This window comes from Pinus tabuliformis, chromosome 9 (assembly GCF_031772625.1).
Source record: "Pinus tabuliformis cultivar Carrire ecotype Pingquan chromosome 9, CPIR1, whole genome shotgun sequence".
In the NCBI taxonomy this organism is placed as follows: Eukaryota; Viridiplantae; Streptophyta; class Pinopsida; order Pinales; family Pinaceae; genus Pinus; species Pinus tabuliformis.
The window spans coordinates 917855874-917870330 of record NC_142307.1 but is presented as its reverse complement, the minus strand read 5'-3'; positions in this window follow the sequence as shown (position 1 = coordinate 917870330).

Below are 14457 nucleotides of genomic sequence, written 5' to 3'. Positions count from 1 at the left end.
CCATTAATTGTTAAGGGTGTCCTTTTGGTTACCCAAGTTTAATATGCATGTACGTTTGATTATTGTTAGTTTACAAATCCCCATTGGGATTAATAACCAATATCCACAATTTTTGTTGGCACAATTCTAAGGTCCTCAACACATACCACGTGAACATTAATGCCTAACTCAATAGTGTGTTCACGCTTTTGTTCAAGGTGAAAATCCGTAGTGGTTTAAACTCCACGCTCTTGTATTTTGGCTCTCCTGAGATTAATGGACTCATCTCTACATTGACGTGAGTGTGCAATGGACACTTGTAACATGTAGTCGAGTCCAGGGGGCCCTTCCCATGTGACTAGCATGTGAACAATTGTACTCCCGCATAGCCAACGGTGGCGATATATCCATGGAGTATCAACTGGTGAAGATCGTTTTGGCAAAGCAATAATAATATTTTCTCCTCAATTTCACTCGTTTATGGTATGCGGTAATCACAGCTCTAAGGGTTTTGGTGATTCATGGTTCCCATGGCCCTGATTCGAACCTTATGGCCATTTGACCTCCATTATTTCACAAGGGGTGTATCTCTGACAGATCTATCAATCAACTTACAGAGGTTGTTTTTTTTTTTTTTTTTTTTTTAATTACGATTCTACCCTCAGTCCCAAGTAAAGGTAATGTCACTAGTTATTTATCTATGAAATTGTTTTACAGTTAATATGTGACGTATGGAGAATAAAGTTCCCATCGTTCTGCAGCTTATTCTATTTTGGGATATCTTTGATTCGTTTGATTGTAGTTGAAGACTAAAAATTGCTGGGAAATTTGTGTATCTTCCAAGCCCTGATCGTTTTTATGGTTTGAATACTGGATTTGGCAGTTTAATAGAATAGGTACCAATGACCTTAACTTGAGCTCTCTTTAATTTGTGCATTGTAGTTTTGTTCTTAGTTAAACTCTAACTCCTCATCGTTCTGGGTTGCAGAGGAATTTTGTGGTTTTTCTTTCTATACTTCGTGGGCTATGGATTTAGGGACAAGGTAAAAACTTTTGAGTTCATTCTTGTATACTTCTACAGAAAAGGCTTGGCTTTTGATAAAATTTCGATTGAGGTTTTGCAATCATTTCCCATGCAAAGTTGAGGCTTGGCTTTTGATAAAATTTCGATTGAGGTTTTGCAATCATTTCCCATGCAAAGTTGGGGAAAATTATTCATCGCGACTCAAGATTTTGTTTGGCCTCAATAATAATATGTGCTCCCCATAATATTATTATGTATGATTAGGGTTTCCAAACCCTTTGAAAATTTTGGGGTTTTTTATGACCGTATTTCATTAGCCTTATTTCCACAGTGAAGTTATTTTTTAATTCTTCTCATTATTGGCAAGTTGCCCGAAGAGAGAGAGACATTCTACTGTGATCAGGTACTGTTTTTTCCTGACACAATGCATGTGAATAGTTTTGGAAATGAGGCTACGATAATTCGTAGCCTTGGTTCTTGGCATGGGTTTAAAAAAAAATTGAACCCTCCAATTCCTTTTGCAGACAGACTAATGGATTGAATACTCATGCGCCCTGCCCTATATTCTAATAGGTAGGAAGAGTTCATTAAAAATATCTTCCGTTCTTGTGTTCCCTTATTCAATCTCCGTTAATTTGTTTTCCATAGCACTAACATCAGTTGTAACACATTTTTCCCAAGAAACTTTCGTGAGGGTTCTTGAGGGATGAAGTTGAAAAGTCACATGATGAGAGTTTCATTCTTTATAACACTCTCACTCTAGTATCGCATCTTATAGGTTGACATTTTTGCACCTACCTATCTTGGGGCTATGTTACCTATCTTGGGGGCTATGTTGAGCACAGTGTATGTGGAAATCAACAAGAATATTAGACCTATCTAATTTTTCTTTATTTTGTCTTCTCTCTTGAAGTTGGAGCTTACTAGGGTTCACTCAGTGTCATCTCAGGATACTTATAATTGAACTTCTTGCCCTAGACAATCTTTAATTTTTAGTTATGTATTGAATGTACATACAATTAGTATTTATCCTACTTTGTATCAGTGCTATGTGTTTCTATCTAAGACCAAAATTCTCTACATGTTCGATATCCAACCCTTTTATAAATTATTTTATTGTTTATGATCACAATACAAATAATATGTAGCCATAGGTGTACTAAAAATAATTTCATTGTGAATTATGTATTTAATTATCTTATGGTCTAGATTTACCGCAGTACTTTTGAATTTCGACTACGTTAATATTATACATGTCTATAGATAGTTATATACATTTCTCTTCACTTGAATTTTATGCAAATTTTATATTGACTCATCTTTGACTTTTCTATTTATCATATGAACTTAATAGTTACAGTACATATTTTCGACAAAATTAACATAGATTTCTCTTACAAATTTCTTTGTGCTTCATGCCAAAAGTTGAAAGCCATTATTCCTTTGTTATAATAACAGATTGAAAATATTATTCCAATTGGAATTATGCTTTGTAGTTTTTTAATCACTCGTTAAGGATTTGAGACCTCCTATAAAACTTCTTTTAGCATACTCCTATACGTTTTACTGTGTATACTTGTTGCAATTTTAAGATATTTCCAATTTATTTCATAAACACATATACATAAACATAAGCAGTCTTTGAATTTTCTTCCATCCATGAGGTAATTATATATTAGGAATTTCTAATGTTCGTAGTAATCATTATAATTCTTCCTATAAGGAAGACCATGTCATCCTATATACTTCTGATTTACTCTTTCACCTGAAGGATAAGTCCTACTTATCTTAAATTGATGAAATACCTTCTCGATTACTATATCTCAATAATTTTCTTAACTATTTACATTTTATTTTATTTTTATTTTTGTTGAATTCAATGCGCCAAATTAATCATAAAGTTTGAATTCAATAGACCTTTCACTCGCTATAACAATCTTCTATGATAACAATTAGGAATTCTTTTTTGACTTCCATCACAGTTTTACTAAAGTACAATCATGCATGTATATATAATATTAAATAATTCCTTTATTGTCAAATTCCACCTATTCATACATTCAAATATTTTTTATTTAATTTGGGATTTAGTTCAAAGTTGTTAGGTCCCTATAATCCTAGTGTATTCCCTCATTGTTATTGTTAGTGTAGCCCCCTTATTGGTATTGTTGTGTCCATGTAGTCGCCATATTGTTATTATTGTGCCCCATAGAAGCCCACTATTGTTATTGTTGTGCCCAACATTATTATTGTTATGTCGACTCTGATTATATTGTGACTTCTTAAACTCCTATATATAGAAAGGAGGTTTTCTCATTTGAATCATCCAATAATTATACATTTTATATAATGTAAACTAGGTTTCCCTTTCGAAGAGGCAAATTTTGAAGTCATTGATATATCTCTTCTTCTATTTTGTGAGTTTGTTGCATAACATTTAGTATAAGAGCTTTCGATTCTAGGGTTTCGCTGCTTCAAACATGTCATCATGGATTTTTTGCTATAACCTTTTTTCTACAAAGCCTCAGACACTAAAATTAAAACCATGTAGAGTGGAAATATTGGTGAAACATGTGTATGAATTTCATATATTGGTTCACCACATGTTCGGAGATATGATCTGAGGAAGTTAAGGTTTTTCCACGATCCAGAATTCCATCTCAAAAAGGCAACATTGGGAAAACTATCATAAATTTTTCTTGGAGCATCGAATTTAAATTTCGTAAACAGTGAAAGAAATAGGATGGATTGTAGTTTCTTTGGTATCATTTTAAGGGACGAATTTTGAAACAGTGACACGTGGCACTCTGTACAAGTTCTCTTTACTGAACAAGTCTATAATCAGGTCATTGTGGGAGATTGGGCATAACTATTTTTTGAAGAATTGAATCTCTATCAGATTTGTGGAGTTGGAAAGAGGACTCAGAGAGATACCATAGGAAGAAATTTAAGATCTTGAACATTCACAATTACATAGATACAACAACTTCATACATATGGAACAATATTTTTTATCTCCATAATTTGCAAAACACACAAAAGGTACGGATTGCAACTTTATATTTAGAACCCAATCAGTTTATATGGTAGTGATGGCCTTTCTCTCATAAAAAAATTGTCATTTGGTAAATTTTTACGAAGTAAATGATAGCACATTATGAGGATACGAAGAACAACACCTTCTTTAGCCAATTGATAAATCACAAACAAAAGGGTTCAATGGTGCAGCACATTGAGGACTTCCAAAAATTGAATATAAGACTAAATGATATTCCAGAGGAGCATAAGATTGATGTCATCATAGGGAATTTAAAGGATAACAGCCAACATGAGGTTTGCCTCTGGGAACTTGATTCATTGGAGAAGTCATTCAGGTTAGCAAGAAAAATTGAAAGCAAAACTATGGCCACAAGGAAGCCTACCACTCACAACTATAAATATGGAAGTGTTGTTTACCCTAGCCTTCCACAACCTACAAGGTTGATACCACAACAATTGGAAAAAAAAAAGAGAAAAAAGGATTTTTTACAGTTGTGATAGCAAATACACTAAAGGACATATGTGTGTTGATGACGCAGGGTTACCCCTACTTTACCCATAGTATGCATATAGACCTATGCATAAACCATTTCTGCCCAGGAATTTACATGACCTTCCGGTCAAATATTCATTATAAATGGACAATGGGTTAAGGCCCCTTTTATTAATACTTGGTGAAATGATTTATCAAACAAACTAACCATAGTTTGTCCCTTGATCCATCCTTTGCACTAACCCTTGTTAATCCTTAGGCCCGCATATATAAGCCAACCCATTAAACCATTATTAAACTTTGGGTCATACATAGGCTTAACCCACAAATCACTATCGACGCTTTAATACTATTATAAACCCTTTATAATAGACATCACATAAACCACACAAATCATACCTTTTTCATCCTTTCATAAGCCTTTGCACAGTTCACAAGACTTGCCTTTATCGCAATCGCTCATTGCGGTCCTCCGCGCTCATATGACTCCTTATCACCCCTTCGACTCCCATATGTGACTATCGAAATCGTTTAACACCACTTTTACATTAAAAGACTAGGACCCCACTTTAACTGTAATAGATAGAATTACATTGTAATTCCGCTCCAAAACACATAAGTGAATGTCAAAATCTATACACCCGCATTCATATTTATCGTCGGTTCCGCCCTTCCATATCAAACCTTCCTCTGCGTTGCTCCTCCTCGTCCTTTGATCTCCGAAATGCCTCACCTCCGATCGCCGATTTGCCCGATCTCCGATCAATGCTTATCGCTATGAGATATTGGCTATCGCTTGATCCTTGCACTTGACTCTTCCAATTTAAAACTCTGATCCAACATGTATTTTGGGATGGAGTTCTAGGTTACATTCGATAAGGTTTCTAGTTTGGCTATGCATCGCATGTCGCAATCGCACTTCGCTTCCTCCCTTGGAAAGATTACGATGCGATCCCGATTTTTCCACTCTTGCAATTTAATCTTGGCCGTTGATCTATGAGATCTAACAGTTGTTGTGCATTGACACTTTACTCCTCTGCTACTCTGTTTACTTATGCTTTTATGCTATTCCTTCAGCGTTCCACTATCGTTTCGAGTTTCTGCAAGATTTTGGTCCCTCGACTATTCCACTGCGCACTTCCTCCTGAGCTTTGAATTTGATCCCTCTAATGGATTCCATGATCCATTATTATCCTTCTCTTGATGCATTTCTCTGTGTAATCGTCGAACTTCGCCTGCAACTCTCTGTTACACAGAATATGCTAATTCATCCATTCATCATTCAATATTCGATAACACACGTATACAAATTGGAATTTGAATCTCTGTGCATATATATATCAACAAAAAATTACATAATGAGACTCTCTGTCTCTCCTTGACCTGATCTTCTAATTTAATGGCCTCTATTCATTATCTGCCCATAGGCTTACAAACACCTCTATCTATCTAATTATTCAACTCTCTCTCTCTCTGTCTACCCTCTGTATTTCTAACCTCTATCTTTTCCTTTTAGGATTACATTTATACAAAGGGATTCTAAAACCAATTCCTGGTTTAGATCCATAGATTCCTCAACAAAATCCTAAAATCTCTTCCTCATCCCTAAGGATTCTCTCAAATCCACAAAATCATGAACTAACTCCTAATATGATATTTACAATCAATTCTCAATCCTCTCATCACTCAACTATTCTAAGTCTCTCATGTTTTCCTACATTCGAGAACATTTAGAATTATGCCTCACAATATTCAATTAATTCTTATTCTCATTAAAATCACTCAAAACATTAAATAATTACATTAATTCAATACTTAGGAAACCAATTTCCTTGAAACACAAGACCCCCTATGTCTACTAGAAGACAATAATGATGTTGAGCTGAATGCTCCTGCATCAGACTCCCCAAGTAAGAAAATTTATGACCTCCTGGTCATAAGTCTGGATAATTGCTTCAACCTAGATCCTAGAATTTATTTTGTAACTTGTCTTTGCTTGTCCATTGTTCTATTACTGCTGTTGTCTGCTGTTGTTCCCTAGGTCTCCATACCTTATGATGTAATGCTCCACTTTCCCTGCTTTCATAGTCTGCTACTGTCTTCCTCTTGTTGTTACTCCTTTCCTTTCTTGTTGTTGTCTTCTTTTGAGACACTTTCATCATTAACCTTCTTATCAACTCAATTTCTCTGTCCAGTATATCCTCATTTTGTTGATTGCTTTCATCTCTTGATTGATGAAGTCTACCTTTTCCTTGTTCTTCACTTATTCTGATCGCCTCCTTTTCATCCTTACCCTCTTCTTTACTATTATTTTGCACCTTTTCAGCTGCTGCTGTATCGGCTTTCAGAACAATTTCCTGATTTTGTTTTCTGCACCTATCAACTTCTTCTTGAATACTATTTATGAAAACTTCTTTGTCATCCTTCTTCAACAATTTATCCTGAACATTTATCCTCTACTCTTCTAACTTTCTCCTTTGAAATTCTAACTCCTTATATAACTCAATGATTTTAGTTGGAGTAAACTTTGGAAATTTTACACAATCTCCCATTTCTTCATTTGCTATTGACCCATCATCGCATGGTCCTTCTTCCTCTGCTAAATATTTATTAACATCCTTCAATAGATGTCCTTCCTCTTCTTTTTTCATTTGGTTGTCCACCTGTGCCAAATATGTTCCAGTTTCTGCAACAAAATCTTCAATTATAAGACAATCATCATAATAAAAAATATAAGTTCTTTGTACCTCTTCTTCCTTTGGCAACACTTCAATATGCTGCTCGGATCTCTCTTCTTCTATCAACATATCAGTATGTTTATTCAAACTCAAAGAACTCTTAAGACTGTTAGCTAGTCTCTCCTTCTCATCATCTATTTCAATGATGTCTTTCAGCACTTGTCCACTGTAGTGAACTGATCCTTTTCCAGTCTCCTTGTCATATTCTTCTTCAAAACTTTCATCTTTTGGAAGGTATTCTTTCATGTTTTTGGCAGCTTTAAAAGATTTCCTATCCTCTTCCAAACCTGCAATCATACACAAATCATTAATTTTAAAAATACAAGACCTTTTGGTCTCACTTGATGCTTCAGTCATCAAGTCTTTTGGCTGCTTTGAATCATTCATATGATCCAACTCCTCTAGCTCTTCATCACATTCAAAAAGTAATGGTCCACGTTCTGGTTCACATATCAAAATTTCAACATCTTCCTTTTGCTGTAGCTCAACTCTTTCGAGCTTCTTTGTCTTCAATTTGACATCTATCATTTGTTCAAGTTCCCTTAGCTCCTTTATTAACTACATATTCACCTATTGATTCCTCTTCTCTTGTAGCCTCTGCCACTTCACTTTCTTTCTCATGACATAACCATTTTTCTGTTCTGTATCATTTTTCTGCAACATTTCCATTAATACTTCAACCTGAAATACTATCTTAGCCTTCTCCCTATCATATTCTTCTTTACTTAATTGTCTTTATATGCCATTTGCCTTGGAATCTCCTTTCTTCTGTCCTTGGCTGTGGTTTCTTTCAGAACCTCTATTATGATCGTCACTAGTCATCATCCTCTCCATCTATATGAGTTCCTCACTTACTCACTATGAGCTGCACTAAAGCCTCTACAACAGCAAGTCCTCAGTGCTGCAACTTACCTCACCAAGCTCTCCTCTGTACTCAGTATTTTGGCAAGCAATTGGTTCTCTATGTCTGGAACCTCCTTTGAGCACTTCTATTTTCTCCTTCTAGGCTTCAACTTGTCTGTACTTTCCATGAACACACCTGTCCTCTTTTATCCAATCTCTGTTGGAATTCCTCAAGGTTCTACCACATTTCTGCTTTCACTTAGAAACTCTTACCAGCCTCCTTTATCTCTCTAGCAATTCTACCCACATCCTCTGTGGAATTACCTTTGTGAGCTGCCACAATACCCTGCAGTAACAAGTCTCCTTCTTGCTACATATTCCTCATTAAGCTTCTCTCCTTTGAGCTCAGTCTGTTGGCATTCCTCTGGTTCTTTCCTTTGGAACCAATTGAGCACTCCTCGCTCTAGGTTGCTGCAATATTCTCACCTTCCTCTGTTGCTACCTATGCATCAATATAAAAACCACAACTCCCCAATTTTCAATTCAAATTAAAATAGGAACATATCACCTCACTTTTAAGATCTCTATCTGATCTTGTCCTCCCATTCACCTGTACTTTTGAATGGATTGTTCTTTCGATTAGCCTTCAGCTGTATCTTCAAACTCTATTACTTCAAGAACTTACAAACATCCCTCTTACAGTTTAACTACTGTAATCCTACTCTAAATATCATTCATTCAATATCTGCTAATCATTAGACAAATTTTCATACCTCCACCTACCTTCATGATCTAACCACTCCTGCAAATCTATTTCAATAGATATTTATGCTTCCACTACACAAATTCTCAATATTCAACTATTGTCAATCAGATTTAGAATCTGATTCTTTCTTCAATCTTCTAGTTTTATCATGGAAAAGCTTAACTATCGGCAACGATTTCTCCTTCGCTAAGTTTTTTTCCCACTCAGAAATCCTTAACAGTTTCCTTCATTACTCCTTCTTAAGGCTTGATCTTCTTTTGTTGAGATACTTCATTAGTTGTAACTATCAATCTTCAATCTATTTATTTATCCAGCAAAACCCAAATCAAAAATAAATAAAACAATACCTGCATGATTTCACAAGTAGTCTCCATCCACTATTCATATTCGAATGAATCTCCATTCTCCAAAACATTGTTGTGGATTCTTTATGTTCCTGCAATCTCCTAGCTTTACTATGGTTGCTTAACTGTCAGATTAGAATTTGATCTCCCTTACCTGCATACACATCTTTCCACATGTCTCTGTTCTAAATTCTTCCAAAGAAATTTTCACACATAATTTCTTTGTTATGCTCTAATACCAAATGATGCAGGGTTACCCCTGCTTTACCCACAGTATGCATATAGACCTATGCATAAACCTATTCTTCCTAGGAATTTACATGACCTTCCAGTCAAATATTCATTATAAATGAACAATGGGTTAAGGCCCCTTTTATTAATACTTGGTGAAATGATTTATCAAACAAACTAACCACAGTTTGTCCCTTGATCCATCCTTTGCATTAACCCTCGTTAATCCTTAGGCCCGCATATATAAGCCAACCCCCTAAACCATTATTAAACTTTGGGTCATACATAGGCTTAACCCACAAATCACTATCAGCGCTTTAATACTATTATAAACCCTTTATAATAGACATCACATAAACCACATAAATCATATCTTTTTCCTCCTTTCATAAGCCTTTGCATAGTTCCCAAGACTTGCCTTTATCACAATCGCTCATCGTAGTCCTCCGCTCTCATATGACTCCTTATCACCCCTCTGACTCTGATATGTGACTATCGGAATCGTTTAACACCACTTTTACATTAAAAGACTCAAACCCCACTTTAACCATAATACATAGAATTACATTGTAATTCCGCTCCGAAACACATAAGCAGATCTAAAAATCTATACACCCGCATTCACATTTATCGTCGGTTCCACCCTTCCATATCAAACCTTCTGCTGCGCTTCTCCTCCTCCAATCTCTAGTCTCTGAAACACCCGACCTCTGATCGTCGCTCTGCCCATCAAAAGCATTAACACCATTCATCATACAACCTGTGTCCTTGCCAAACCACACTTTCAATCATCTGCACACAAAACTAATACATCTTTTGCACTCATATACAACCACTCATGACTCAACAATCCCTCACTTGCCAAGAGTTTATAGCACACACTCTTTGGTCAAGGATTACACAATAACAACCAATACCTCAACTACTCATAAGAAGGCCCAAAAACATCATCATTGCATTTTGAAGTGATGGCAACACATCATCACTTTTACATTTACTTGCAACGCATGATTTACAAACTGAGGCCATACAAACTACTATTAAAAAACTGTCATTTCCTTAACAAATCAGACCACTATGAATGTGTTTGAGCATCGCCACTGGCTGGCTTCTCTATTGCCACTTTCTGGCTTTCAAGCATTTGGCATGTGCTTTCCTGATGTCCCTCCTTGTTGTAGCGACTACAATGATTTTCTTTTCTCCAAACCTTCCAGGTCTTCTTGAAGCACTTCCCCTTGGTGTTCCTCTGAGAAGGGTTCATGGATCCGTTATTATCGGTGGAATAGGAGGGGTAGGTCTTGTCATCCATCACTGACTAGTCACTAGCTGCTTTGGAGCCTTCCCCAATGTCCTTCCTGACATAACCAAGTCCTGCATGATGAGGCATTTCCTCTACTTTGATGGGGTTCATGATGCCTTAGCCATTAATGTGAAGGCCCTTCCCCTGATATCCCATCTTCTTCAGCAACATGGATTCGATACCTGTAGTATACTTTTCGAAAGTAGCGAAATCATCATCAAGAAAAGTACATGGAATCGAAGAACTATTTTTTACCTCAAGGGGATTAGGCTGCAACATTCCCAAGACCTCATTCTTAGGTTGCAATTGGCATAGCAACCTTTGTTTCTCCTCCTCTACTTCCCATAGGAGCCTCCTTAGCTTAGCATTTTCTGCTTCAAGTTTTTGGTTGGTCTCCTCAAGTTCCTGGAACCCTACCACATTGGGTGTCCTTTAAATATTTGGTACAATATCTACTGAAATTTTTGCTTCATCACCTGAATTAAAACCCATATCAATGGGTTCGTCTGCTTCTATTCCAAGAGATGCAATCCTCCTTTCATCACCAGAATCTGATCCCAATTCAATGGGTCTACCTTGTACAAAACCCGCAATCGTGACCTTCTCGTCTTCTTCTGACTCAGATGTTTGATCTTGTTGCATGGTGGTAGTTGTCTTCTACTTCTCCTTTCTGTCATTTCTCTTAGGTCTCAACTCAGGGTGAAGTTTCCAACAATTCTCTTCGTCATGTCCCTCTTTCTCAAAATGTGTACAAGAGGGTTTTGCCCCTCTTCTCTTGGTTGTTGCGGCTCTTTTTTGGTGATAATTTTGCATGTGCATCCCACTGCTTTCAAGAATCATGGCTTTCACACTGGCCTCATCGATAGTAACAAGCTCAAACAATAATAATGAATGACTTGTGTAACTATGTAAAGAACCGATATACTTAGTTACGATTTCTGGTGAATCTAAGGAAATGCTCAAATTCAATGCTTTTCTTCTAAATTATTCACTAAAGTTTTGCACATTTTTACCTTTTCTTTGCCTTAGGTATTGTCATTCCATTAATGCCTTTTGCCTATAGCCTAAGGGGTAAAATTGTTTTTTCAATGTAGACACAAAATTTGACCATGAGGAGAGAAGGTTACCTAGATTCTTGTTGCCCTGCAGTTTGCTCTCCCACCAAATGAGAGCGGTGCCACTCAGTCGAAGGGATTCCAACTAGATATTTGCCTCATCATCTTCGATCTGTTGAATTCTGCAATAAACTTCAATCTGCCTAATCCAATTGTTAAGATTTTCTGCATTAATTTCACCGTTATACATGGGAAGATCAAATTTGACATCTAATTTAAAGAAAGGTTTCTTAGATGCATTTCTTGAATTCCTATGATGATGGTGAGAAGAAGAAGAGGAACTTTCACTCGTGGAAGGAGAAGGAGGGGGTTCCTCTCCACCATTTCCATGCATTGAACCTTGTTCTTTTGGCCCATTCTCCTCTACTTTTATTCTCTTCTCAAGCTTTGAGAACAACTTTTTGACCCTTTCTGCCATTGTATAGAAGGTTTTTGCAGTAATTTCACTCCTCCTCATAGCGATCCTCGTCATCGGTCATGTTCCTTCTTCGATGTGCATGCCCAGCTTCGAGATCGAAAGAATTTAGTTTCCCTTCGCCTCTTCGGAGTTTGTTTCTTGTTAGCATACACTTGATCCAAGATATTTTCTTACAGATGTATTAAAGAATTACATGAACAAATTATAGCTTAACCATATAAACTTAATGTGCACATTAAAGAAGAGATGAAACACATAAAGGCATGAAAAGAAGACAAGATACTTGATAAAAAAGTTCATCCAATTTTGACTACGTCTTCGATCCCTTCTTTATCAATGGGGAGGCCTTTATCCATTAAGTGGCATAAAAGAGAAAGAAGTACAAACAACATTTAGATAAAGAGTCCTATACATCCAATCTAGAAAATGGTCGACAAATGGAGATCTTTGTTGTAGAAACTAACATCACCATTGAGTTCTTGTCACCGAGAGGTGCAAAATCGATATAAAACTTGTCCAATTTTGACACTGGAGCAAATTGACCCCTCTGAAAAATGTGTTGATGCAAGGTTCCGCCCCTTGCCATAGGCCGCTCAGGGTTCTTCCTTCCTGCAATAAAATAATATAATTATCAGAATTCATGCCCACCTCCCTGGTCATACTATTCAAAAAAGTTTAGATAATGTTTGGTCGGTGGGCCTCCCAACGGAGTCCGTTGGCACAGTGACAAAATCGACATAGTGGTTGAGGAGGGGTTGGGGATCAAATCCCGCCCCTCCCCATTTTAACACAAACTTGTTTGTTTTATTGTACTGGGTGGAAGTTCTGTGAGTCCTGTGGCCCATCCCCACGACTCCATCGCAATTGTCGTGGTTTAGGTTGTACAGATGGAGTGGAGGGGTGACGGGGTTAACAGCCTGCCCCCCAACACTATAGTTAATATATGTTGTTGCGATGGTTCCGGGGGTGGCGGGGTCATGGCTGCCCACCCCTTTTTTTAATATTAAAAATGTTGTGGTGGTTCCCGGGGTGGCGGGGTCATGCCCACTCGCCCCTTTTTTTATATTAAATAGTTCTGGGCTCCACCGGGGGCAATGGGGGTCATGGCCTGTTGCCCTTTTTTTAATTTATAACCCACCTTACAAAATTTCTCGAACCTTAGGGGTTATTGGATGAGTTAATCGTCCTAGAAAGTTTCCCAAAAAATTGTTCGGATTCCGGTGTCACGTTTCTGCCAAATTGCGCCCTCCTTAAGCCTACAACATTGGCAAGTCAACCTTAAACTTTGACTGCTTCTATCTTTCTCATACAAACTCGGATTGGAGTGTCCTTCGCACCGTTGAAATCAGGGTGACAAGCACTTTGATCTGGTGTCAATTTCATCAACTTTTTGGCACTTTGAATTTTGAGCCTTTTACCATGTCACTGGTATCTAGAGATCCACCTGTATCATTCAATCTCTCTTCTTAGTTTCCTCAAGTTCCTCTCGTACCATCTTGGCTTCCCAACTGAGATGATTTATCTCTAGCGAAAGGGAGCAACTATCCTCTAACTGTCTAGTAAGTGAAACCTTTTTCATTTAGTATCTTCTCCTAGTGAATTCCATGGTTTGTCATAACCATATTTTAAATAAAATTAAAATAACTTTAAACATTTAAATTTTCCAATAGGATTTCCACATAACCCGCAGTTTATCATGTCATGCAGTAAAAGTAAAATAAATATTTACTTTACACTAAAAAGTTTACACCAGTAAATGTTAATAGGAATCAATTCAAAATATTTACTCAAGCATACATCTCAAATTTCTTTTATATATATATATATATATATATATATATATATATATAGATTGAAAATTATTATTATTTTTATTATTAATGATAAAAAAACAATCTATAAGTCAAAGATATATACATTTAAAAAAGACATGTAACATGATTCTTAACTATGGAGATTCATTGTCACTTAATTATGGAGATTCATTATCACTTAATATATAAATAGGAGTTGTTCCAATGTCACCTATTAATACAATGGTTTATCAATACGACAAACCCCAAAAATCATAGCTCATTTTATAAGACAATTTGTTCATGACATTTTTTTAATTAATGAATTTAATTAAGAAGGAAAAAAATAAACTTTGAAAATAAATCTCAATCTT